At 41.0% G+C, this 27,064-nt stretch overlaps 1 long non-coding RNA gene and 1 pseudogene across 1 annotated transcript; both read right to left on the bottom strand.

Moving 5' to 3' along the window:
* Positions 1–1,882: 1,882 nt before the first annotated feature.
* LOC138830045 (uncharacterized) lies at positions 1,883–26,528 on the bottom strand. The gene is made up of 6 exons (XR_011372842.1): positions 26,394–26,528; positions 26,092–26,156; positions 21,360–21,493; positions 15,572–15,635; positions 1,997–2,033; positions 1,883–1,896 (listed from the first exon to the last, which is right to left on the bottom strand). It is a non-coding gene; the product is annotated as an uncharacterized lncRNA (long non-coding RNA).
* On the bottom strand, positions 2,719–2,816 carry LOC138830054 (U6 spliceosomal RNA; annotated as a pseudogene).
* Positions 26,529–27,064: the final 536 nt, after the last annotated feature.

Here is a 27,064-nt window from a genome sequence, read left to right as displayed (position 1 = left end):
ACAAGATCATCTCAGAATAAGAGAAGAGGACTGAATGTAAACAAGTTATGCAGTTATCCTACTCCAACAAAAATTTTTCTTGTCTTTCTATCTACACTACATTTACATATTAGTTTCATTTCCTGTGTATAAGGAAATCTTGTCTGACATTAGATTTCAGTAGTCAGAATAGCTTTTAGAAACAGCACAAATTCAATCACTTATTTCAGGTAATTTTCACTTATCATGAAAGAGGATCATGAACTTCTTCATTTCAGTTTCTATAATGGTAGGCACTATCCTCTCTACTGCCTTTCCTATTCATTGACCATAATAGGTACACTCTTTCAAATACTATTAAATTTAGAAATATTAAATGTGTTTGCCTCCCTCCAAGCAAATTCACCATAGTAATTTACACTACTCACAAAAACTCAAACATATACAAATTAGTTAATGGCAGTATTTCTCACAATGGTGAAAACTAGAAACCTCAGTGTTCCACACTAGTTATATTATAGTATTTTCTATAAAAGATTATTTCATAGAGATTTTAAAGTGATTCTCATTTACTTACATGAGACAATCACATTTCAGGCTTGTGAGTAAAATTGTAAATTACAAAAATCTGTATTTTGATTCCATTTATATGTGTGTTTGTATCTATGTCTGAGGACTATTTTGTGTATGGAAATAAAGAAGGCATAAAAATCTGCTTCAGAATTTTAACAATTCTTTCTTGGTAGGTTTTGAGATGCACTTCACTTTTATACTCTTCTGCGTTGCTTCTGTTTTAAATGTTCATATATCTGTATATCTATATATAAATAAAGGATTAGAGATATAGCTTAATGTCAATGCTTATCTAGCATGCTTAAGATACCAGTTTCAATATCCACTAGCACAAAAATCACAAATGTAATACAGATTCATATTGGAAAAATGTTTAAGCTGTATCTTAGCTGCCACTTTCCAGCACACCAAAATTTCATTCAATGGAAACACAAAGTGACATAAACTAAGGTTAGCAATCTAGTTTATAGACATAACTTCTACCTAGTTTCTATAATCAGAATGTTGCCTGTTATTACTCAATCTACAATGAAAATAATGAGGTTTCAAAAGTACACTCATAGTTAATTCTTTCACTTCAGATTTCAACATTAAACCATAAAGACAGATTCTACATATAGACCATAATTCCAATGAAACCTTGGGTGAAAGTCTTGTTGCAGAATGAGTTCCTAAGTCATAATGTTTTTCTCTTTCTTACCACATTTCCAATTTATGAAGTCATAGATGTAACAGTACCGGAAAATTTACTGGCTGTCAAATAAAGAAAAAATAAGAGAGGCTCTAAACTATATTTGTTAACACACTCAGTAGTATATCAGACAAGATATTGTGAAATAAGTTCTATACTTCAAGCCTCTTTTACCTGTTAAAGGATTTTTTCAAATAAGAAAGTAATAGACAAAATACACCATGAAGTTTTCTAGTTTAAAATCTAACCACCAGAATTTACCAACTAAGATGGCAAAATAAGAGAGTAAACAGGAAAATATTCTAAAATTCTATTGGAACAATAACCCGTGATATCACGGGTTATTCCAAGCAGAGTGTAAATGAAGTTTGATTTTAGGGCTAGCCCATCCATTAAACAGATGCTACATTAAACATAAAATTGCTTAATACAAAGTATTTGTGTCACTGGCTATTCTGGTTAAACACACACTGTATTCATCATGGTTAAAATAATAAAGATTAATTTGTACTTTAAGTCATAGTTCAGTTGGTTACATAGCTATTCAGGAAAGCTCTCATTCATCTAAATGTTGACTTACAGAGACAAGATTCTTCCACTTTGCAGTTTAACATTTGGAATATGTAGTTTCCAACTTTGCCACAGAACAGATGCTGGGGAATAAAAGAAGAGGATTTTATGGATTGAGCTGGAAATAGCATATACCATTTACACCTATGTGCCTTTGTCTAGAAATTAACCATATTATTTTACCTTGCTCCAAGAAAGGACTGAAAATATAGTTCGGTACCTAGGAAGACAAAATGGATTTGTGAACATGATGAATGCTGCTGTAGTTTGATGTTAACTGTTATTTTTATCTTTGTAGAACATATTCGATACTATGGTAATTTCTTTCCTTTTCTGTATGCCTGAAACTCATGTGGCAAAGGAAGACTCACTGCTCTAAAGTATAGACCTAAAAGTTATTTCCAGCTTCTCCTTTTCCTCAGTGCTCCCACAGTCATCAATATTCCTGTGGCTCATTTTTTTCAGCCTATGCCTTTATCACCCCCACCATCAGCCAGGTGTTCAACTGCCGTCTCCTGGAAAGAAATCTCTGCCTCCACTCTGACCTCAAACCCAATTTTCCCACCCCATCCATTGTCACCTCCACCAATACAGAAACAATAACAAATCTTTATTATCCTAAGACATAGTATCACTTCTCCTTACCTTTACACCTCAGTAGGTTTACTTCAGGCTCTGTTAAATATCTCACAATATCTCATTCAACTACAAAACTGCTCTGCATACTAAATGAGTTCCTTACATATGGACTAAGGAGACAAACAATAATCTCTTAGGAGATATTAAAGTATATATAGGCATTTCTTTATATTCTAAGTGGTCCCAGACTTCTAGAAATTGAGAGTTTGGCTCTACATATTTGATTATTCCTTTTCTTGCCATATAGCCATACATTTGGAATATTTTAAAATATGGAATGCTTCAGCAATTTGTTTGTCATCCTTATACAGGAGACATGCTAATCTCTGCATCATTTCAATCTTAGTATACAGTATATGTTGCTGTAGCAAGTACTTGATATTGCTTTCTATTGCCTTCAGCATGTTGATGCTCTAGCCAGCCCTTCTTTACTGTTTCTACAATATGCAGCAATGGATTCTACAACAAATATAATCAAATAATTATAATCTCTAATAAATGTAATTATTCTATATTATATATTACATTGTTATATATTAATGTAATTACTAATATGTATTTGATTATAGTTTACAAGAGAATAAGTAAAAGCAAAACTGTTAAGGCTGTGGCCCATGGGAGCACTTGTTCACTTTGCAGACGCCCATCCCTAAAATAATATAAACTAGTCTTCTTTCCTCTCTTCCCAGCATTACTATGTGTTCACTGATGATTATTTAATAAATGAAGTGACCTAAGAATTCTAACCAAATCTACAATTTTATCAGCAATTCACCTTTATATTATCCCAATAAACCAAGACAGGAAGAGATGAAGAAGAAATTAGAGAGCTAAAAAGGTCTTAAAAGTATGGTGGATATTAAAGCAGATAGTTGTGACAGAGCTGGTGATATTGTGACACAATCCTCTGCTGATATTGTGACACAATCCTGCCAAAGTAGGACAGGCAGGGAGGGAGAGGAGGAGGAGGAAGAGCATCATAATGATCCTTCTCAACACTTCTCTGGAACAAACTTGAATTGGTTTCTTCAAGGTGGGGGTGATGGGCTTGAGGGGGGGACCCTTTCTCTGAAGTCTGACAAGGAATCAGGAAATATTGCAGTCCCTCAGGCAGCCCAAGTAAGCACAGGAACAAGATAAGAATTCCTCACCTTGAGCACTCACACTGAGCTTTTTTTTGAAAGTTCTCAAACGTTCATGATAGAAACAGTTTTGATCCTCACAGCAAGATCTGTGAGGCAGGAAGGACGGGGAGTCTGATCTTTAGTGAGGTAAACTGAGTCAGAAAGGAGCAATTGTAGGTCATCCAACACCAAGGCCAATGCCTGCATTTCTTTTTTTTTAATTTTTACTTTTTGTGAACATACTGTACAGAGGGGTTACAATTACATGGGCAAGATACTCATTCAGCATGTATTTATTGATCTCCTATTATGTGGCAGAGCCTGTGTCAAGTGAGGTTGATCTACATGGCACTTGCTCTGAACTTAGAGAACTGTACATTTGAAGAAAAGACCAATAAATCATTAACATAATAACAGTTTTAGTTAATATCATAATTTCTGATTATGTTACCATAACATGGGAAATTATAGAACAATATTGTTAGAGCAATGATATAAATATACCAGCAGGAAGATTTCAGGATCAAGGAATCAGAAAGGAAAAGTCTGAGCTAAAAGGTAGTGAAAGCAGTGAAATTCCTGAAGGAGCCAGGTGCTGGTGACTCACACCTGTAATCCTAGTTACTCAGGAGGCTGAGATCTGAGTCTATGTGATATCCTACCAGTCTAGCTAACCTGCAGTAAGCATTGCATTAGATTGGTTTAGCTAGCGTCTTCCTCACCCCCAGTGTCTTGTAAATACCAGCTCCATGGCTAATAAAGTTCTACTTGTGGCCATGCCCTGGTGGCTCACGCTTGTAATTCTAGCTACTCAGGAGGATGAGATCTGAAAATTGCAATTCATAGTCCACCCTGGGCAGGAAAGTCCATGAGCCTCTTATCTCCAATGAACCATCAAAAAAGTTGCAAGTGGAGCTGTGTCTCAAAGTGATACAGTACTAGCTTTGAGCAAAAAAGCTAAATTAAACATTCTTTACATCAAAGGAAAATGAGCAAATATGAGTGAGGCAGGAAAAAAAGAATCACAAGGACCCAGAGAAACAAAGGATAAGTGTTTCCTTTCTAAGTGGAAGCTAGATAGTTGATACATTCATAAGTAAATACATTGGTTGTTGTGCAGGTATATGCAGATACATTCACTGAAATACAGTAAACTCAAATGTCATCTCAAATATTGTGTAATTCCTTAGAAAGGCAAAGTTCAACAAAATAAAAATAAACAACAGGAATCAGCTACTCAAAAGGAGTAGAGTAGGGTCAAGGAGAAATGAGTAAATGAATGAAGAAAAAAGAGGAGAAAACAGTGAAGAATCCTATGTATTTCCTACAAAATGAAAATGAATGAGGGGAGGAGAGGAATGGGTGAGAATTTTGAAAGGAGTAACATGGACCAAGACATATTGATTTCATCAACTGCTTTGTTACATGACAACTCCATTATACAATTACTTAAAGACAATTCCAGCCAGGCACTGGTGACTCATGCCTGTCATCCTAGCTATTCAGGAGGCTGAGATCTGAGGATTGCAGTTTAAAGCCAGCCCAGGAAGGAAAGTCCATGAAACTCTCATCTCTATTGAACCACCAGAAAACCAAAAGAGGCACTGTGGCTCAAGTAGTAGAGCAATGGCCTTGAGCTTAGGGACATCGCCCAGGCCCAGAGTCCAAGCCCCATGACTGACCAAAAAAATAAAAAAGAGACAATTCCAAAACATTCAGAACAAATATAGTGAAAGAAGCAAGGCAGAAGTAAAAAAAAATATTACAAGGAAAGAACTGAATTCGAAGATTTACATTCCAATCACTGGGGTGTCATGATTCTATGTCAGTGGCATACGTTGCTGGCTCCCAGAGCCTCAGTTTCCCTCCTCTGGTGAGAGAAGGATCTGGGTCCCAGAGGGTGCCCTTCTAAATCTGAGGTTCTCTGCAGTTCTACATTGCTATTCTTGTTCCTCCAGAGAAAGACAGACAGAAAGACAAACAGACAGACAGACTGTGCCACGTGAGCCTGGTGCAGGATAATTTATAGTGCAACAATGCAAACGGAACATATTCGCCAACCACAATCTTGATTGTCATCATTATTGGCCTCGTGGGAGAAGTTTATTTCTTCCCTGCCCTTCAAATGTTATCACAATGTGAAAAGACTGGCTGTACTTTTCCTGGGCTTTGCAAAATGTAAGTCTGTAAACACGGAGACAAATCCATGTCAATGTCTGGCTTCAGGAGGAGGAGAAGGGGCCATCTAGAGCTACCATTCCGGCAGGGTGCAGTTCATTCCCACAAATATAATTGGAGAACCTACCAGGTACCTAATTTCCCCCCTCAGAGATCATTCTCTGCTTTAGTTCCATCCGTCATATGTCCTTTATTAACCTCATGAACATCTTATAGTGCCAGGTACCAGTATTACAGGCTCATGCCTGTAATCCTAGCTATTAAAGAGGCTGAGATCTGAGGATCATGGTTCAAAGCCAACCCAGGTAGGAAAGTCTGTGAGACTCTTATCTGCAATGAACCATCAGAAAACCAAAAGTGGAGCTGTGGGTCAAAGTGGTAGAATGCTAGTCTTGAGCAAAAATGATCAAGGACAGTATGCAGACCCTAAGTTCCAGCCCCAGGACAAGCACATATGCGCACACACACACACACACACACACACACACACACACACACACACACACACACACACACACACACACACACCACATGCACACACACGTATCTGAATACATAAACCTTCCTTATAGATAACATCTTTCCTGTGAATTCTCCCAAGATGCCCATCAAACTATTGGTAACCCTTTCAAGCATTTGCCCAACATTAATACCTCACTTCATACCTGATCAGCAATAGTCCAAAACCTAGTATCATCAAAAAAAAGAGAACAAAAGAAAAAATGAAAGAAAGGGCTGGCTGGTAGTTCCTGTCATCCTAGCTCTTCAGGAGGCCAAGATCTGAGAATAATGGTTCAAAGCCAACCTGAGCAAGGACAAGAACAATCTATGAGACCCTTATTTCGAACCAGTGGTAGAGTGCCAGCCTTGAGCAAAAGTCTTCAGGGAACTGAAGGATCTCTATGATGAAAACATTTAAACCTGAAAAAGGAAATCAAAACAGAACTAAGAAAGTGGGAAAACCTCCATGTGCCTGGATTGAAAGGATTAACATTGTGAAAATGGCAATACTTCCCAAGGCTATCTACAAATTCAATGTGATACCTATCAATATTCCAACCTCATTCTTCAAGGAAATAGAAGAGGCAATCCAAAAATTCATGTGGAACAAAGAAAGTCCCCGAATAAAAATAAAGAACAGTGCTGGAGGAATAACAATACCAAATTTCAAACTCAACTACAAAGCCATAGTAATCAAAACACCTTGGTACTGGCACAAGAACAGACATAAGGACCAATGGAATAGAATGGAAAACCCAGAAATGAACCCACAGACCTATAGTCATCTAATCTTCGATAAGGGAGCTAAAATAATAGAATGGAAGTACAGCTTCCTCAGTAAATGGTGCTGGCAAAATTGGTTAATAACTAGTAGAAAACTAAAGCTAGATCCTTCTATATCACACTGTACCAGAATCAACTCCAACTGGATCAAAGACCACGAAGTCAAAGAAGACACTCTGAAAACATTACAGGACGGAATAGGAGAAACCGTAGGTCTCCTTGGCACAGGCAGAAAATTTCTTAATAGAGACACAGAAACACAACAAATCAAAGAAAGGTTGTACAAATGCGATTGCATGAAGTTGCAGAGCTTCTGTTTGGGAAAGGACATAGCTAGCAAGATCAATAGAAAGACCACGGATTGGGAGAAGATCTTTACTAGCCATACAATTGACAAGGGTCTCATATCTAAAATATATCTGGAACTCAAAAAATTAAATCCCCCAACAACAAATCCTCAAAGAAACAACTGCCCAATAAATCAGTGGGCTAAAGACTTACAGAGAAACTTCTCTGAAGAGGAAAGAAGGATGGCCAATACACACATGAAGAAATGCTCAACTGGAGGGGATGCGGACAGAAGGGTACCCTACTGCATTGTTGGTGGGAGTGTAAACTTGTTCAACCACTTTGGAAAGTAGTATGGAGGTTCCTCAAAAGACTCCACATAGAGCTCCCCTATGACCCAGCAATCACACTTCTGTGCATTTATACAAATGATCCCAAACTAGACCATACTAAAGCTATCAGCACAACTATGAATATGGAACCAACCTAGATGCGCCTCAGTAAATGAATGGATCAAGAAAATGTTGTATATACACAATGAAATTCTATGCCTCCACTAAAAAGAATGACATCTCCGCTTTTGTTAGGAAATGGGAAGACTTGGAAACAATTATATGAAATGAAGTAAGCCAGGCCCAAAGAAACATAGGCATGGTTTCCCTTATTTGCAATAACTAGTATATGTCTGAGAGAAGTAGTAATGGTCAGATAAGTTGATGTTAGGCAAAATGAACCCCAAGATAGTGACTCAAGTAGTTTTTCTTTCTTGCTATTGTTTCTAACATATTTATAAGATGATTTCTTTGTTGCTTTGTATGTCCATCCCCCACAGTATAACCCTTGTTTTCACTGTATTTGATATTGATATAATTTGAGGAGGGGAAGGAAAAAAATTGTTTAATTAGGTATAAGGCTGACCCATTGCAACAATTAGATGTACAAGATTTTATGTTGAAAAATGAACTTTACAACTTTGGCTGGAGAAGTGGTGGGCAGGGAGAGAAGATGGGAGGGCAGGGATGGTATGGGGAAACAAAGGAGGAGGCAACAATGCTTGGTAAGAAATGTACTCATTACCTTGCTCTAGTAATTTTATCCCCTCTGTATGGTATCTTCACAATAAAAAATTTATTAAAAATAGGGGGGAGGCGGGGAAGGGAGGTGAAGGGTAAACAAAGGAGGAGGCTGCAATGCTTGGTAAGAAATGTATGCATTATCCTGCCCATGTAATTGTAGCCCCTCTGTACAGTATGTTCTCAAATAAAATTAAATTAAATTAAAAAAAATAATAATAAATGCTCAGGGACAGTGCTCAGGCCCTGAGTTTAAGCCCTAGAACTGGTACCAAAAAAGAAAGAGAAAGGAAGGAAGTTAGGAAAGAAGGAAGGAAGGAAGGAGGCGAGGGAAGGAGGGAGGGAGGGCAATTTGAATGTCTCATTTAGTAAGCCAATGGCTACTGTTGGCTAATGTTTTGGAGTGAATTCTTGTTTAATAACGCACTATGAAGGTTCTCGCTATTCTAAGCCTGTCAATATCAACCTGAGACCTATGCTTTCAGATTTGATTCTGTTTTTTGTTGTTATGTTGTTGTTGTTTTGGTTTTATTTTTTTGATGGCTGTGGGACTTGAACTCCGGGCCTGGGAGTTGTCCCTGAGCTCTTTTGCTCAAGGCTACTGCTCTACCTCTTTGAGCCACAGCTCCACTTCTGGTTTTTGAGTAGTTAATTGGAGAGAAGATTCTCACAGGGATTTTTCTGTGTGGGCTGACTTTGAATCATGATCCTCAGATCTCAGTCTCCTGAATAGATAGGATTACAGGCCTGAGCTACCAGCCCCCAGCTCAGGTTTACATCTTTATCTGTGAATTATGTGCCAAGCTACAGCATCCTCTGTCATGAAGATGTCTAATAACCATTGCAAATGGACTAAGTAGCAGGAGTAGCAGGCTCAGAGACAAGACCCTGGGCAGGGCAGCAGGGCCACCTAAGCCAGGATGAACAACTAATGACCCAGGTCTGGCTTTGTTCAGCTACCTAAAGATAACAGTTTTTTAAATGTGTGTGTGTGTGTGTGTGTGTGTGTGTATGTGTGTTAAATGAGCAAATGGTTGTTGAAGTGATAAGACATTCCAAAATCTCCAAGGCTAAAGCTTCTGCAGCTAGGCTGCAGTTATGCTTTTGTAGCTTATGCTAGGACAGATAAATCAATTCTACCAGAGCTGCAAAGCCCTACCTGGTACAAAGGAGAGATGTGATGGTGGGAATCGGTGATGACACTGATTAGTCATGTCTGCCCTACATGATCAGAAATGGCTGCAGGAACAATGCCTTCCTGTCAGGTATTCTTCATGCTTGCCCTACATTTTGTGAAATAGACTTTTCACTGCTATCTCTCTCTCTCTCTCTCTCTCTCTCTCTCTCTCTCTCTCTCTCTCTCTCTCTCTCTCTCTCTCTCTCTCTCTCTCTCTCTCTCTCTCTCTCTCACACACACACACACACACACACACACACACACACACACACAAAGCCAGGGAGACGGATAGACTGGAATAAAGGTGTTCATTGAAGTGGGCTATAATCTAATGAGGAAGAAGATGGCTCTCAGTCCCCACGGAGCCATCTCTGATTCCTAGGCTGAGGGCTTTGTAAGGGGTCTCCAGGGCCTCTCTATCAGCAGGTGACCTCCACTCTTTAGCCTCCTTGCTAGAGCCTCCTAACTCCTTGCTAGAGGACATCATGCATATTATCTCATCTTTTGTTGTTGTTCTGGTCCTGGGGCTTGAACTCAACACCTAGTTGCTGTCCCTTAGCTTTTCACTCAAGCTAATGTTCTACCACTTGAACAGTTCCATTCTGGCTATTTGGTGGTGAATTGGAGATAAAAAAAATCTCATGGACTTTTGCCAGGGTTGGCTTCAAAGTTATAACTGTTAGATTACTATGCCCAGCTGGCAAATTATTTCTAAAGCAAAATAGGTTAGTGGTTTATTCCTGTAATCCTAGCTATTCAGAATGCTGATAATATGAGAATCAGGGTTTGGAGCCAGTCTAGGCAGCCAAATCCTTGAGATATTTATCTCTAATTAACCAGCAGAAAAGCTGGAAGTGGAGGTGAGACTCAAGTGGTTGAGCACTAGCTTAGAAAGAAAAAGCCAAGCAAGAAGACGAAGCCCTGAGCTCAAGCCCCAGTATTAGCACAGAAAAAAAGGAAAGAAAGGAATAAAGGTAGGAAGGTAGAAAGATTGGAAGAAGGAAGGTAAGAAGGAAGGAAGGAAGGAAGGAAGGAAGGAAGGAAGGAAGGAAGGAAAGAAGGAAGGAAGGAAGGAAGGAAGGAAGGAAGACAGAGAGAGAAGAAAGAAGGAGGGAGGGAGGAAGGGAGGGAGAAGGAAGGAAAATAAGGAGAAAGAAATGGAGAAAGAGAAAGAAAAAAGAAAGAAGAAAAAGAAAGTGAGGAAGAGAAAGGAAAGACAAAAAGTAAAAAAAAAAAAAAAAGAAAGGCAGCCAGGAAGACAGGCAGGCAGGCAAAGTCATAACATTGAATGCAAATCCTGGCCTTGCTATATTATCTTTTTATATAAACCTTATCATATAATTGGGCCTCACACACACAAAATGATACGACCTAATCAAATTATCTCTCTTTCTAGCTCTATTCCTATATAGTCAATAGCATGGGTAAAGTCACTGCAGTCTCTATTAGCAGGGTCAGAAACTGCCTGGTTGATGAAAGTCATGTTCCATGCTCTCTGTCTCTTTGTCTCTCTGTCTCTGTCTCTGTCTCTGTCTCTGTCTCTGTCTCTGTCTCTGTCTCTGTCTCTGTCTCTGTCTCTGTCTCTGACTCTCTCTCTCTCTCTCTCTCTCTCTCTCTCTCTCTCTCTCTCTCTCTCTCTCTCTCTCTCTCTCTCTCTCTCTCTCTCTTTCCATTCTTCATGGCTAGCCCCTGAGAAGCAAGCAACTGCTACCGAACACCATCAAATCACACCTTCCCATCCCCTATATACACAGTGTTCCGAGTGGTCCTTCTGAGATGATTACCATCCTTCATCCCCACCCCCGCCCCCACACAGCACAGACCTCCTGATTGTGGCTCAGAGCTCTATCCTAGGCACTGTAACCTTCTGACTACACTGAGCAATTCTTCTCTCCATGCAGCTGTGGCTGCTAAGCTTCAGAGAGCAACATAAATTTCCATCAAGTCCACACTCTGCCCACAAATGTCAATGCCAATGTCCATGCCACTTTGGTCATGTAGGAACAGGCTGGGGGGAACATCTTTGGCTCATTCAGCCTTACTTCCAGATGCAAGCAACACCTGCCAGACTTCATTCTTCTCCCTTCCTGCTCCCTTCCTGGCCCTGCCGTGGCTTTCACAAGGCACTTGCCCTTGGGAGCAGAGGCTCCTGTGGGCATATAGAAATATTATCTGCATAACTTATCACTCCCCATACAGTCATCTTCCCCCAACTAATCGAGAATCAGAGAGAGTTTTTTAAACTACCAGATGTGTGTGTGTGTGTTTGTGTGTGTGTGTGTGTGTGTGTGTGTGTGTGTGCATAAATATCTAGCCACCCAGTGAAGGAACATATTGCTTTTATGATTCTGTGTCATTCTTCAAGCTAGTTCCTTTATAAGAGTGCTTTATGTGGGCACGAATTCATTACTCCTTCTAGACCATCTCCTGTTTCTTTTTTATATTACTTGTGTGTATATGAGTGTGTGTGGGTGAGTGTCTGTGAATGAGTGTGTGTGTGTGTGTGTGTGTGTGTGTATGAATGTGTGTCCTGTTCCTGGGGCTTGACTCAGGACTGGGGCACTTCTCCTGAGCTTTTTCCACTTAAGGCTGATACTCTAGACCTTGAGCCAAAGCTCCACATATGGCTTTTTGCTGGTTAATGAGTGATAAAATTGTTACAGACTTTCCTGTCAGTTTTCAGATCTCAGCGTCCTGATTAGCTAGGATTACCGGTGTGAGCCACCAGCAACCCAACCTAACTTCAGTTTCTAGAATGGTTACCTGATCCATGCTCAGCCAGTCAGAATTTCAGCAGTTATTGCCCTATGATATGTAGATTTTCCAAGCAACAAGAATGGGGATTAGCATTGTGAAGTGATTCTCTTTCACTGACAGGCCATAACAGCAGAGAATAAGCCTTCACTTCAGTGACTTCCTCTGTGCCACATCGGGAGATCTGATAATGCCAATAGAGGGGAACAGAGAATGGAGAAGCAAACATTCCTTATGACATTATTTATTTTTTTAAACTGATCTTTAAGTCGTTATACAAAGAAACTTCTATCCTGACGGGCTTTTTGTTGTTGTTGTTACCAGTCCCTGAACTCTTTCACTCAAGGCTAGCACTCTACCAGTTTGGGCCACAGCTCTACTTCCAGTTTTGGGTGGTTAATTGGAGATAAGAGTCTCACAGCTTTTCCTTCCCAGGCTGACTTTGAACTGCAAACCTCAGATCTCAGCTTCCTGAGTTGCTAGAATGATAGGTGTGAGCCAACTTCAAATAACCACCAGAAGTGGAGGTGTGGTTCAAGTGGTAGAGTGCCGACTGTGAGAAATATAAATTCCAGTAAGTGTGCAGGCCCTCATTTCCAGCGGGAGTGCTGGGACAAATTAAAAAGAAAATAAAGAAAAGGAAAAAAAGAAGATAGAAAGGAAGGGAAGAGAAGGAAAAGAAGAAGGGAAAGGAGTTAAAAGAGAAGAGAATTGAGGAGAAGAGAGAAGATGTGTATGCCAAGCACTGGTGACTCATGTTGTAATCCTAGCTCCTCAGGAGGCTAAGATCTGAGGATCCTGAATGGAAGCCAGCCTGGGCAGTCCATGAGACTCTTATCTTCAAATAACCACCAAAAGTGGTGGTATGGATTAAGTAGTAAAGCAATAGTCTTGTGTGACAAAACTAAGCAAGAGCCTAAAGGCCTGAATTCAAACTCCACTCCAAGTGTGTGTGCACAGGACCATACAACACACACACACACACACACACACACACACACACACACACACACACACACACACAAACACACACATACACACACACATCTACACACACACATTGATGTGGCTGTTGGCAGGAGGCCTCAATCACTCAGCTCCAGGGCCTCTCTGCAGAACTGCTTGAGCATCCTTACATCATGGCGCCTAGATTTCCTCAGAGGAGGACAAGACACCCTAGGCCATAGCACGAGTTCTTTTATGGTTTAAAGCCAGTCACCCTATAGTTTAAGGAGGAATGATTAGCATCTCCACACCTCACCTTGAAGGAAAGGGTTTCTAGACAATTGTCCATTGCAATGCATAGTTTCTCTTCTGAGCCATAGGAAAATGCCTTCTCATTTCACTACAAGGAATCTTCACCATTTTTTTGTCAGACATGGGGCTTGAACTCAGGGCCCAGGTGCTATCCTTGAGCTCCTTTTGCTCAAGGCTAGTGCTCTTTCAGTTGACCCACAGCTTCCTTTATGATTTTCTGGTGATTCATTGGAGATAAGACTCTCATGAACTTTCTTGATGGGGCTAGTTTTGAACTCTGATCCTCATATCCCAGCCTCCTCATTAGTTAGGATTACAGGTGTGAGTCACCAAGGCCTGGCTTCCTCACCCTGTTTATTAGGAGTTTGTTTTGATCTCCTTGTGTGCTACAAATTGGGGAATAACTGACCTTGTTTTACTCTATGCTCCTTGGAAACAAAGACTTATAGCCCACGTCCATGAACAGTAAAATATTTCACTGCAAATATTTTACACACTACCATCATCTATAAATTTTCCTGATCTCCTTTCTGACTTTTTTCTTGCCTTGTTTTTTCCCATTTATTTTGTGGTGCTCTCTAAGCTTTGCATTTTAAAGAGCTGCCTTAAATCCTTTTCAGGACAAGGCAAGATATAAATAAATAAGTAAAGCATATGAATGTACACATATGTACCTAATAAAGCTCTCTTGATTTACAACTACGGATCCTGTGTGTCAGAGCCCCAAATCATTTGAGCAAATTCAGGTCATTGTATCTGACAGATGCTGTGATAAGGAGACTATCAGCAGCACTTACAGAATCTTCCAGAATCCATTACTTATTCATGTTGCATGCCAAGCGCTAACCTAACCCTCCTTTACCTTCACAACAGCCCCCAGAGGTAGGTAGGCACTGTCTGGTCCCTATGTTACCAATTAGGCTTAAAGGGGTGATACATCTTTTGCCAAGATTACATTTGAAAGCCAGCCACTGATGGCTCATGCCTGTAATCCTAGCTACTCAGGAGACTGAGATCTGAGGATCACAGTTCAAAGCCACCCTGAGCAGGAAAATCCATGAGACTCTTACCTCTTAATGAATCACCAGAAACCTGGAAGTGGAACTATGACTCAAAGTGGTACATTGCTACCCTTGAGCAAAAAAGCTCAGGGTCATGACCCAGGCCCTGAGTTCAAACCCCATGACTGACCAAAAAAAAATCAATTTATAGAAAGTAGCAGAGACACAAAACAAACACAAGATGGGTGAGTGCTGGAGTAGAAGTTCTATAATGTTTTGGGGCATATTGTAAGATGTTATTAATAAGAATATCAAAACTCCATGGAGATAAACCAAAAATCATCAAGTAGTTGCTTACCATTCTTGGGTCAACTCCAGCTTTGCCATGGGTGGTGCTCAGTTCCCCAAAAAAGGAGAAGAAAATACACCAGAGAGGATTCCACAGCACAAGCAAGAAGCTATGGGTGACATATGTGAAGCATGGAGAGCAGAATTTCCATGACTTAAGAAAACAGGACACAGCAGACATACTACAGATGTTCAAAGAACCCCAAACTTCATTCCCTAGGAAGGTTCTAGGGGTGATGAGATTTGAGCTGCACCTTGAGAGACAGACTACAACTGGGTATAAAGAGAATACTAAAACCAGGCACCAGTGGCTCCTATAATCCTAGCTAATCAGGAGCTAAGATCTAAGGATCAAGGTTCAAAACCAGCGTGAACAAGAAAGCCTATGAGACTCTTATCTCCAATAAATGACTAAATAAAAAAAGCCAGAAGTGGAGCTCAAGTGATAGAGCACTAGCCTTGCCCCAAAAAGCTTGAGAAAAGGAACATGCCCCTAAGTTTAAGCCACAGGATTGGTACAAAAGAAGGAAGAGTAGAAGGAGAAAGAGAAGATTCCAGTAGACTGGAAGGAAATACAAAGTTGAAATTTTCCAGGTATCCACACTGTATAATTAATTGGCCCTTCAAAAACTTACATTAGCCAGCTAAGACTAAGCAGGTAGCAGGTGGTCAGTCACTGCAATCGCACATGTGTAGACTCTAGAAGAGAAAAGCACAGATGCTATACCCCGGACTCTCAGAAAAGAGAAAACTCAGAAAGAACCTGGAATCTACCCATCCCCCAACTCTGTAGCAACAAGATGAATGAAAAACCAGGAAAAGGTGTGTGTGTGGGACTGTGACCCCTACACCACTGCTTCGTTGAGGGCAGAGAAGTTAGGAATCCTGAGGTCTGGACACTCATCCACGAAATGGGGCTAAATGTATTGCCCCCCCTAGGGAGATCAAATTAGATAATCCACTTAGAAAGCATTCTACCCTATAAAACAGAATAATATGAACATTCCCAGGACTGGACAACATCCTTCTATACAAGTGTATGTGTTCTATTTGGGACCAACCTAAATTAAGCTAAAAGCTGTTTCTTGATCCTTGCAATGAACTTTTTTTTTTTAAAAGTGTCTATATGCATGTGTGTGTGCACACACATACACACACACACATACACACCACACATACACATGCATACTGGAATTATGCTGGAACTCAGGGCCTGGACACTGTCCCTTAGCTTTAATTTTTTTAAATTTTTTCTTAACCACTTGTGCCACTGCTCTACTTCTAGCTTTCTGTAGGTTAACTGGATATGAGTCTCACAGACTTTCCTACCTGGGCTGGCTACAAAACACTCTCTTCAGATCTCAGCCTCTTGAGTAGCTGGGATTATAGGTGTGAGCCACCAGTTCCCAGTTTTGCACTGGCTCTGGGTTTACCTTCTGTGCTGCACATAAAAATATCTATTCTATTTTCATATCTTAGTTCTCCAAGTATTTACAGCCAATAATTACCACCATTGCTCTTCTCCCAACCAAAGTTCTAGACTATTCAAAACAATTCTTTGCCAGCTGCTAGCGGCTCACAAATGTCACCATAGCTACTCAATAGGCTGAGTAGTGGTAGGATTGTGGTTCAAAGTCACCCCAAGCAGGAAAGCCTCTGAGATTCTCATCTCCAATTAACTACCAAGAAAAAAAGGCAGAAATGGAGCCGTGGCTTAAGTGGTAGAGTGGCAGCCTTGAACAAAAAAAAAAAGCTCAGACACTGCATGTAGGCCCAGAGTTCAAACCCTAGGTCTGTTCACATATGCACACATGTGCTCGCGCGTGCACGCACACACACACACACACACACACACACACACACACACACACGTAGTCCATCTCCTTCTGAGGCTTTTCACAGTTTCACACAAAAACAGCGTGCCACCTTCTGTCTGACACTTTCAAGAGTTTTCCATATGATGACCAGTAAACAACACGAGTTCTAAATGTATCTATACCTAGAAGCTAGTTGATCCTCCTACCATCCATGCTTCTGAACTACCTTGCTTTCCTTCTGTAGCCAATCTAATTCTTGCTGGCTAGCTCAACATTCAGCCCACATCCTTGAATAAATAAAGCTTTTTCTGATGAAAGGTCGAGCTCTAACTCTTGAGTTTCAGAACCATTTCTGGCAATTTCTAAGTAGTTTATTGGAGATCAGAGTCTCATGGACTTTTCTGCTTTGAACTTTTCTAACTTTTCTGTTTTGAACTGCAATCTTCAAATCTCAGCCTCCTGAGTAGCTAAGATTTCAGTCATGAACCACTGGTACCTGGCATCAGTCTTTTTTCTTTGCTCCAGAATTCCTCTCATGTTGATCCTCATGCACTAAAAGACAATTCAACGTTACTGTCAACATGATGGCTTTTAAAATCAAATTTCCCTGCATACAGTCTAGACCCTTCTGCATCACAAGCCACTAACAAGTTATCTGAGATCAGATCATCAACACAAGGCAGGTAACACTAGTAATTTTAGGAGCTTTGTCCTGAGGATTAAAGAAGTATTTAGGTGGGGGCTAGTGGCTTGTGTCTGTAATCCTAGCTATTCAAGAGACTAAGAGTGAGAAGATTGTAGTTTGAGGCCTGCCTGGGTAAAAATGTTTGCAAAAATCTATCACCAAAATAACCAATAAAAAGCAAGGCTGGAGGAATGTTTCATATAGTAGAGCACCTATAAGCAGCAAATTCAAGCCTAGTTACTGCTTTAAAAAAAAAGAATAACTTTTACTCTTCACTGTACACTTGAACAACTCAAATGCATATCCCTGGAGAGCCTATTTTTAAATGGTTTTCCTAGATAATTAATATATAGACAGGGATGAGAGCTCTGTAGCAAAGACCTTGATACTTGAAAGGTTTTTTTTTAATACATCATTGTTGTTCTATATTTTAAAATAAGATTAGATTATCAAAACTGGTTAATCAGCAAGGTCTAGCTTTCAAAGTCAACTATGTGTAGTTATTTCATTTATCATAATCCATGAGCTGGATAGCATTTGGCAGCGTCCTTATATTTCAATTTACATCACTTTCAGCATTTCACTGTTCTGAGAAACATTATGTATGGGCTTGTGCATGTAAATATATTTATAGCCACTCAACTATTTACCTAGGATAAATTCTGAGATGAGGAATTGCTGACTTGAAGGGTAATACACACATTTTTTGGGGGGGTCCAGTCATGGGGCCTGAATTCTGGGCCTGGGCACTGTCCCTCAGCTCTTCAGCTCAAGGCTAGCGACCTACCACTTGAGACACAGCGCCACTTCCGGCTTTTTTCTTTTTGCTTATGTGGTGCTGAGGAATTGAACCCAGGGCCTCAGGCATGCAAGGCAAGGGCTCTACCACTGAGCCACCTTCCCAGCCCCCATAATACAGTTTTAAGACTTTTGAACATGTCAACTTGCTATCCTTAATGCAATGGTCAATAGGATGGCATGCATTAGAGCTACAAATAAGAAAAAAGGGGGCTGAGAGGGTGGCTCAGTGGTAGAGCGCTTGCCTTGCATGCATGAGGCCCTGGATTTGATTCCTCAGCACCACATAAGCCAAAAGAAAAAAAGCAGGATGTGGCGCTGTGGCTCAAGTGGTAGAGTGCTAGCCTTGAGCTGAAGAGCTGAGGGACAGCGCCCAGGCCCAGAGTTCAGGCCCCACGACCAGACCACCCCCCCAAAAAAAAGAAAAAAGAACAGTTCAAATTGATTTAAACAATAAAGGGGATTTATGGGCTCATAGAACTGGCAAGTATAGCATTTAAGTGAATTTCAAGGCTAGCAGGATTCTGCATTTTAATAATATCATCAGGGATCTGTCTATATCATCTCATCTCTCCCCTTAGCCCTGTGTGGTAACAGACTTTTTTCAGTTAAAATATCTTTTTCTGTAGCCAGCAATTGCAAATGCCTATACAGGGAGAAAAGGAAGCTCTCTAGAAATGAATGGGCCTGGGGAAAATTATAGTTGTTTTTGTTTCTGTTGGTTGAGGGGCTTGAACTTGGGGCCTGAATGCTGTCCTTGAGATTTTTCTGCTCAAGGCTAGCCTTTGAGCCATAGTGACATTTCCAGTTTTCTGGTGGTTCATTGGAGATAAGAGTCTCATCTGCCTAGGCTGGCTTTGGACCATGATCCTCAGATCACAGCCCCCTAAGTAGCTAGGGTTACAGGTGTGAGCCACTGGTGTCTGGCTAAAAAGTTATGTTAAAGGAAGTAACTCAGGTCCAGAAAGAAAAAAGAACACATGTTGTTTCTAATAGATGGAAAACAGACCTAATTTATAAATATATATAAGCACACACTGGGTCATGTGCATATATATATATATATATATATATATATATATATATATATATGTACATACACACATACATAGATACATACTACAAATGTATTAACGAAAGTATATGGTATACCATTAACTGAAATATGTGGTATATGCAGGAGAGAATTCTTTGAACAATTAACAGAGTCTAACAAAATGGATAACAGGAAGCTAGAACTTGAGGTGGGGGGCAGGAAGGTGAGGTGGTAGGATGTGGAGGGATGGAGAGAGGAAGGGTGGGGGAATGCAATCATCATATTCAATGTACACTGTGAAAATGGAACTATGTAACCTGGGTGGGGTTGGGAGAGAAGGGAAGAATGATGGAAGGAATGGCGTGGATCAAGGTGCAGTGTACAGCTGATAGCTTGTGGCTGTTGCCCATAATGCTAGCTACTCAGGAGGCTGAGATTTGAAGATAAAGGTTCCAGACTGGCCTGGGTAGGAAATTCCATGAGATTTTCTACAAATAACTACAAGAAAACCAGCAGGGGAGCTGTGGCTCAAAGTGGCAGAGGGCTAGCCTTGAGCAAAGAAGCTCAGGGACAGCGACTAGGCTTTGAGTTCAAACCCAAAAACCAATTTTTTTTAAAGATGCCCTGTGCTCCTAAACTGATGTGTTGCATTGAAACCTCTTTGTACAACTACTTAAAGATAGATAAATAAATAAATCAGGAGTAAGGATCTTTCTTCCACATTTGGCCTCACCTGGAATTGATTGATCAGAGATGGGATCATTGTAATTCACGTAGCCCAAATATAAAGGAGCAGCCAGCTGCTCCTTCCAGACCTTATAGCTTGCAGGACTGACTTTCAGATGTACTGGGGAAAGGAGAAGGTGACAAGAGGAGGCACCTACAAAGCCCGTACTGGATGAGCAACATGTGAGAAAATAAAATCTTAGTGCTGCTTACACATTTGAATAAAGAAGGGAATAAAATGGATTTGTGAGAAATGGGCTTAACATTCAATCACAAAAGTCTACTATAGGCAGTTTGAAGCTATTGCCACAGGTAGTAAATCCATTAGCAGGCCTTATGCCCAGGAATAGAAAGCCAAAGACTGTAGTGTATGTAGTATGTTACACTCACACAAGTGCTGTGGATGTAAAGAACTGTAATATTGGGAGCTGGTATGGCTGTAATCCTAACTACTCAGGAAATTGAGATCTAAGGATCAATGCTCGAAGCCAGCTCAGTTCAGTGAGACTCTTATCTCCATTTAACCACCAGAAAATTGGAAGTGGTGCTTTTCTCTAAGTGGTAGAGGACTCATCTGGAGCAAAAGAACTCAAGGACAACTCTGAGGCCCTGAGTTCTAGCCCCAGGACTGACAAAAAAAACAAAAAGAAAAAGGAAAAACAAAAGATGTCTTGGAATAGGTTGATTAGTCAGGCAGAAGAAATCAGGAATAAGCCTGAAAGATTTCTCTTAAAAAAATAGAAAAATAGGACTGGGAATGTGGCTCAGTGGTAAAGTGCTTGCCTTGCATGCAAGAGACCCTGGGTTCGATTCCTCAATACCCATAAGCAGAAAATGCCAGAAGTGGCACTGTGGCTCAAGTGCTACCCTTGAGGTGAAGATCTGAGGGACAGCACCCAGGCCCAGAGTTAGGCCCCACAACCAACAAAAAAATAAATAAATAAAAAGGAGAGAGAGAGAGAGAGAGAGAGAGAGAGAGAGAGAGAGAGAGAGAGAGAGAGAGAGAGAGAGAGAGAGAGAGAGAGAGAGAGAGTAGATGATCTGAGAAAACTTCCCAAGCGTTTTAACTTCCTTTTGACCCAGATAGGTTGGATAAAATGAAGGTAAGATAGTCCTAAATGTCTTCAGGAAATTCCATGCCCAATAGCTAAAACGGAATGATCAATTAAAAATATCACGGGTCGTGACCAATGAGCAAGTCACCTTCCAAGCATCTCATTAGCATAAAAGTTAACTGACATCTAAACAGATTAAAAGAAAAAACCCACCAGTTAGTTGGAAAACCCCTATCATGACCCCTCTCACCCAGCAAGAACATTTTCTCTTCTCACATGCATAAATTAAATACTTTTAACACTCACTCCTTGCTGTCTGTGGATTTCATTCCTTGAGTTCTCCAGGCAGTGACACAGTAAGATAAGGATCTGCTGCAGCTCTAGTGGTGGCCATTGTCTGTTGCTGGACTGAAGGCGGTGACATAATTGGGCCTCTGTGCCTATGAAGGAAACAGCAGGCAAGAAAAGTCAGTGTTCTAGGCTGTCAATATTCACGTGGCTAGAACTGGGCTTGTAGCTTTAAGTCTAAAGTTAACAAACTTCTATGAGAACTTCTTGATGTTTATGGTACCTTGCATATTTCCCTCTTGAAATAGCAATGGCTCTTACTTTGGGTTTATCACGTGTCAGAATTTTCTAGAAACATACCCATTGGACCCACCTGTAATTCTATCCCCTGTTCCCAGGCAAGGTTGTTTAGGCTGTTATTGCCTCCCTTTGAGAAAAGTTGCCACTGTGTATAGTCTTTTTTTTCTGGTCCTGGGGCTTGAAATCAGGACCTGGGCCCTGTCCCTAAGCTTCGTCAGGCTCAAGGCTAGTGCTCTGCCACTTGAGCCATAGCACAACTCCTGGATTTTTTCTGAGCAATTTATTGGAGATAAGAGTCTTAAGTACTTTCCTGTGCAAGCTGGCTTTGTTCCTTAGATCTCAGCCTTCACAATAGGAAGGATTACAGGCATGAGCCACCAAACACCTGGCCTATAGTCCTTTTATGACTTCATAGAATAGCTTTGGGTCCAGCTAGCTGCTTATCAGCTCTGAAACTGCTGCATTGAACAAAGCATTTGCTTTTCCTGTCCCATTTCAAGGGCCCTCGAACAGGTCATTATTAGGTCATTTACATGGTTCAAATACAGCAAAACTCTTTTATTACACCCCTTCCCCTTCCCTCCCTTCCTTGCTCAGAGCTACTTTCCTATCATGCATCATTAGGTCACATATCATTCAAACACATCAAAGCTCCTCTCTCTCTTTTTTCTCCCTCCCTCCTTTCCCACTCTCCTTCTTTTTCCAGTCCCTCTCTCCCTTTCTTTTCTTTTCTTTTTTGCTAGTACTGAGATTTAACTCAGGGCCAGGTGCTATCTCTTATCATTTATTCTCAAGGCTAGAGCTCTATCACTTGAGCCACTTCCAGCTCTTTCCTGGTTGATTGGAGATAGGAACATCACAGATTTCCCTGTTGCGGCAGGCTTTGAACCATGATCCCTAGAACTCAGCCTCCTGATTAGCTAGGATGACAGGAATGAGCCACTGAAGGATGGCTATTCTTTGAAGAACCCTCAGTTCAGTTTCATTAGTACAATTTGAATAATATCCATCTTTTCACCATAGTGTGGGGTTTATAAGGGATCTTTTTAAACTACTGTGTCTTCAGTGTCCTTAACATAGTACTAACACCTGCTTTACTTATATCTTTAAATGAAATAACATTTAACTAAAAAAGCAACATATGTTCTTGAATTTGATTTTCATTACCACTGTTTATCATTTGCAATCATGCTTAAACATGTTTTTTGAAGTTAGCGAATACAGGGTTTTGCAATTGCATGTATGAAATTCACTCCCAAATGGTAACAGCTCATCTAATTCCCATGAATATTTGATTACAGATGCTGTCAACTCACTTGCAGAGCTAACCAGGTTCACTGGTTCCCACTGATGGACAGGTAGACATAAGAAGGCACTCCCAATTGAGGAACATGTGTTCCTATCATCTCTCAGTGGAAGCCAGTGTGGAGACCCCATTTAAAGAAACATGGCAGACAGAGAAATCACAATAGTCAGGAGAAAATGACCAGGTGCACAAACAGCAAGAAATGGGCTAAGTGGAATAAGGATGCTCCCAAGATATTCCTAATGCATGCAACTTTCCAACCAAGGTCTGTAAGAGAGATAACCAATCAACAGGGTCCATGAAAAGGGAGACAGCTAATCAGCAAAATCCCTACTCCACCATATTGGCTCAGTAGCTACAGCAACAGAACAGAACAGCAGCAGCAGCAGCAGCAGCAGCAGCAGCAGCAGAGTGTTAACAAAAGTAGCTCTTTTGATTGATTTGTTGTCCATTTGTTTTTGGTATATATATATATATATATATATATATATATATATATATACACACATATATATATATATATATTTTAATGGTATCTTGATGCGGATGCTCAGTTCTCCCATTGTCCTATCTGAGTACATGCTTTTCCCAACCTGGGACTCCAAAAAGAAACAGAAAAAGCCACATGTCTGTCTCTGTTGGACGTTGGGCATCCGGATCAGGAAAAGACCATAGGCTGGTTTGCTTTGAAAACCTTGGGTTATGTGTGGCCAGTTTCTAATTGAATTCCATCCTATCAGGAACAAGATCTTCATTTCTTCTCAGGGCGCCCTTGACTAGCAATTCCCTCTGCTATAGTTCTTTCAAACCCCGGGCCCAGAGGAGTTTGGGATGTGAAAGTATTAACATTTAGATTAATATATCATGGCAGTTGTGTTACTGGATTTCTCTCTCTTGCCAACTCACTTTAAGCGGTTCTAACTACTAAGGTCTCTAGTGAACCTCAAAGTAGAAATGATGTTTGCAGAGAAGGACTGCATCCATTCCATCTACCCTCAGAGCTACTGCACAGATCCTTTCTCTTCAGCAGAATGGAAATGCATTTGTAAAGGTGTAAGCCTTTACATTCCCAGGATCTTTAAAGAGTATTAACTTCCTCCAGGTCCCTGAATGAAGCAATTACTTGGCTAGAGATAGAACCATAGTGATACATATGAGACTAGGTTTTCTTCCCTCCTTCTCTCCCTCCAACCCCTTCTTCTCTCCCTCCAACCCCCTCTTCCCTCATCCCTCCCTTTTTCTTTTTCCTTCTTCATTCCTCCCTCTTCTTTACTTCCTCCCTCTTTTTTTTTTTTGGTCCGGTCGTGGGGCCTTTCTCTGGGCCTGGGTGCTATCCCTCAGCTCTTCATCTGAAGGTTAGCGCTCTACCACTTGAGCCACAGTGCCACTTCGGCTTTTTTTTTTGCTTATGTGGTGCTGGGAAATCGAACCTAGGACCTCATGCATGCAAGGCAAGCACTCTACCACTGAGCCACCTTCCCAGCCCCGTCCTCCCTCTTCTTTACTTCCTCCCTTCCTCCCTATCCTTTCTTCCTTCTCTTTTTATTCTAGTACAGGACTGAACTCCAAGGTCTGGCTGTCCCTTAGTTTTTTTTTGCTCCAAGGCTAACATTTTACCACTTGAATAAACTCTACTTTTAGCTTTTTGCTCATTAGTTGGAGATAAGAATCCCATAGACGTTTCTATCTGGGCTGGCTTCAAACCAGTATACTTAGACCTCAGCCTCCTGAGTAGCTAGGATTGCAGGTGGGAGCCATTGCCTTTCTGTTCACATCAAATATGCATGGAACTGTTTCCATTCAAGGACATTGAAGGGAGAATTGGGAGAAGAAATCTGGGGGTTTGCAGTATGGCTATCAGATGGATGATTCTAAACTACAGAGTAGAGACTGGTTTGTGAGTAATCAATATGGATTTGGTTCTCCATCTTTAAGTGTAAGAAATAACCAAGAAGTTCATTGCTCTGTAGCCAACTAAATGCAGTTCTGAGTCTCAATTTCTAGTTGCCAAGTGTTGGTCCCGGGTAGCAGAGTATCCTATGTGACTCTGGAAGCATGGGTAATAATATCCACAAAGTGCAGCTGATGATGGGGCTCCCTATTCAATCTTTAGAGTCCATCAGAAGAACGCCATGGGGAAGTCATGAAATCGCTCACAGGAGAACAGGCTCTTTTTCTGAGTGTACCTAATGCTATCGATTCTCAATTGTGTTGGCTGAGTTGAGCATACAGTGACAAGCAGATGTCAAAACACACTCAAGAGTTAGAATACCAGTGCAGCACTCGTGGCTCACACTTGTAAATCTAGCTACTCAAAAGGCTGAGATCTGAGGACTGTGGTTCAAAGCCAGACTGGACAGTAAAATCTGTGAGATTTATCATCTCCAATTAACCATCAGAAAACCTGAATCAAAGAGGTAGAGTGCTACCCTTGAGCAGAAAAGCTCAAGGGACAGCACTCAGGCCGTGAGTTCAAGCCCCATGACTGACAATAACAACAAAAACTACAAACAAAAGAGAACTTGTTAGGGGAAATTATAAGGAAGTCACCATAGAACCTTCTTGAAAAGGCTAGAGGCAAGAGAGGGCATTTTTTGGATTGCAGCCATGTCATCCTGTTTAGCCCCAGGAAAGTTTTGCTACAAAGAATGCTCACCCCTGATTGTTCTCCTATTTCGTTAACTTGTGCTGAGCTTCTTCTCCACCTACAACATGTGGTTTTTGACTTTAAAAGCTTTGTGCAAGCTCTGTTCTGGGCTGCAGGTATTTGGGACAGGAGTCTACCTGCAGTTGCCTGCATTTTACTAAAGACTCCCAGCCAAATGCTAGTGGCTCACACCTATAATCCTAGTTACTGACGAGGCTGAGATCTGAGGATCACAGTTCAAAGCTAGCCCAGGCAGGAAAGTCTGTGACACTGTCACTGTGGCTCAAGTGGTAGAGTACACATCTTAAGCTGAAGAGCTGAGGGACAGCGCCCAAGCCCAGAGTTCAAGCCCCACAACTGACTAAAAGAAAAAAAAAAGACTTCCCAATTTGACCTCTCAAGATGTGGCTTCTCTGTATCTTGCAAACAATTCCCATATAACAGAATCCAGTGACTTCCATCTCTTCCTTGTTCCCTCCTCCCCCATCCACTCTTACCCATTTGTCTTCCAGGAAATTTAACTGGTCATGCATGCCACTACAGCCATCTCCACAAACAGAACCTGCAAAAGAAAATTCAAAACAATCTTCCATTCAGAAATCTGAAGTTTGACATATGTGGTTGTCCCTCAAGTATATCATTCAAGTTACAGCCTGATGGTAGAAAGAATTGCTGGTGTGCTACTGCATAGGAGACCCTACGTCCAATCTCCAGCTATTACACATACCAGCCCCAGCCTCTTGCCCCTATAAGACAAATAAAGAGACACAGTGAAGGTTAAAGAAAGGAGATTTATTACCTGGAAGCCAGAGGAAGACAGCACATCAGCTCATCTTCAGCCATCTTCAGAGATATAAACAGGATCGGGGAAAGGGGTATCAGAAGTACAATCTTTAGCGTAGGTGCTGGTAGCTCCCAGCTACTCAGGAGGCTGAGCTCTGAGTGTTGTAACCCAATCAGTAACAAAACAAAAGAAGCCACAATTAATAAGCCTAATGATAGGAGTCTTTATTGTCACCTCTGCAGCCAACAGATGCACAGAGGTATAGGCTTTCTGAAATTGTGCAGTCCCCAGACAGCTGAGAGTTAAGTCTTTCAAAGAGAAAAACCACATCCTTTATGACAAGCAATGCATAGGGTTATTTTTTTATTTTATTTTGCAAAGCATATACAGACACAAAACTCAGCAATATCAGTAAATTTAGACTTACTTCCCAAATATGGGGTGGCTGGAATACTTTCAGGGAAGGGGGGGATGGGAAGGGGTGGACGAAAGGGGAGAAGAGGAAGAAAGAAGGGAGAGAGGAAGGAAAGAAGAGAAGGAAGGAAGGGAGGGAGGGAAGAAGGAAAGCAGAGAAGGAAAGGAAAGGACAAAGGAAAAGAGAGTGAGGAGGAGGAGGAGAAGGTAAAGGAGGAGAAGGAGGAGGAGGAGGAAAAGAAGAAGAAGAAGAAGAAGAAGAAGAAGAAGAA

The sequence above is a fragment of the Dipodomys merriami genome, unplaced genomic scaffold, assembly GCF_024711535.1.
Source record: "Dipodomys merriami isolate MVZ:Mamm:240054 unplaced genomic scaffold, mDipMer1.0.p SCAF_181, whole genome shotgun sequence".
Classification (NCBI taxonomy): domain Eukaryota; kingdom Metazoa; phylum Chordata; class Mammalia; order Rodentia; family Heteromyidae; genus Dipodomys; species Dipodomys merriami.
The sequence above is the reverse complement of the archived record's forward strand: the minus strand, read 5'-3'. Positions and strand labels throughout refer to the sequence as shown.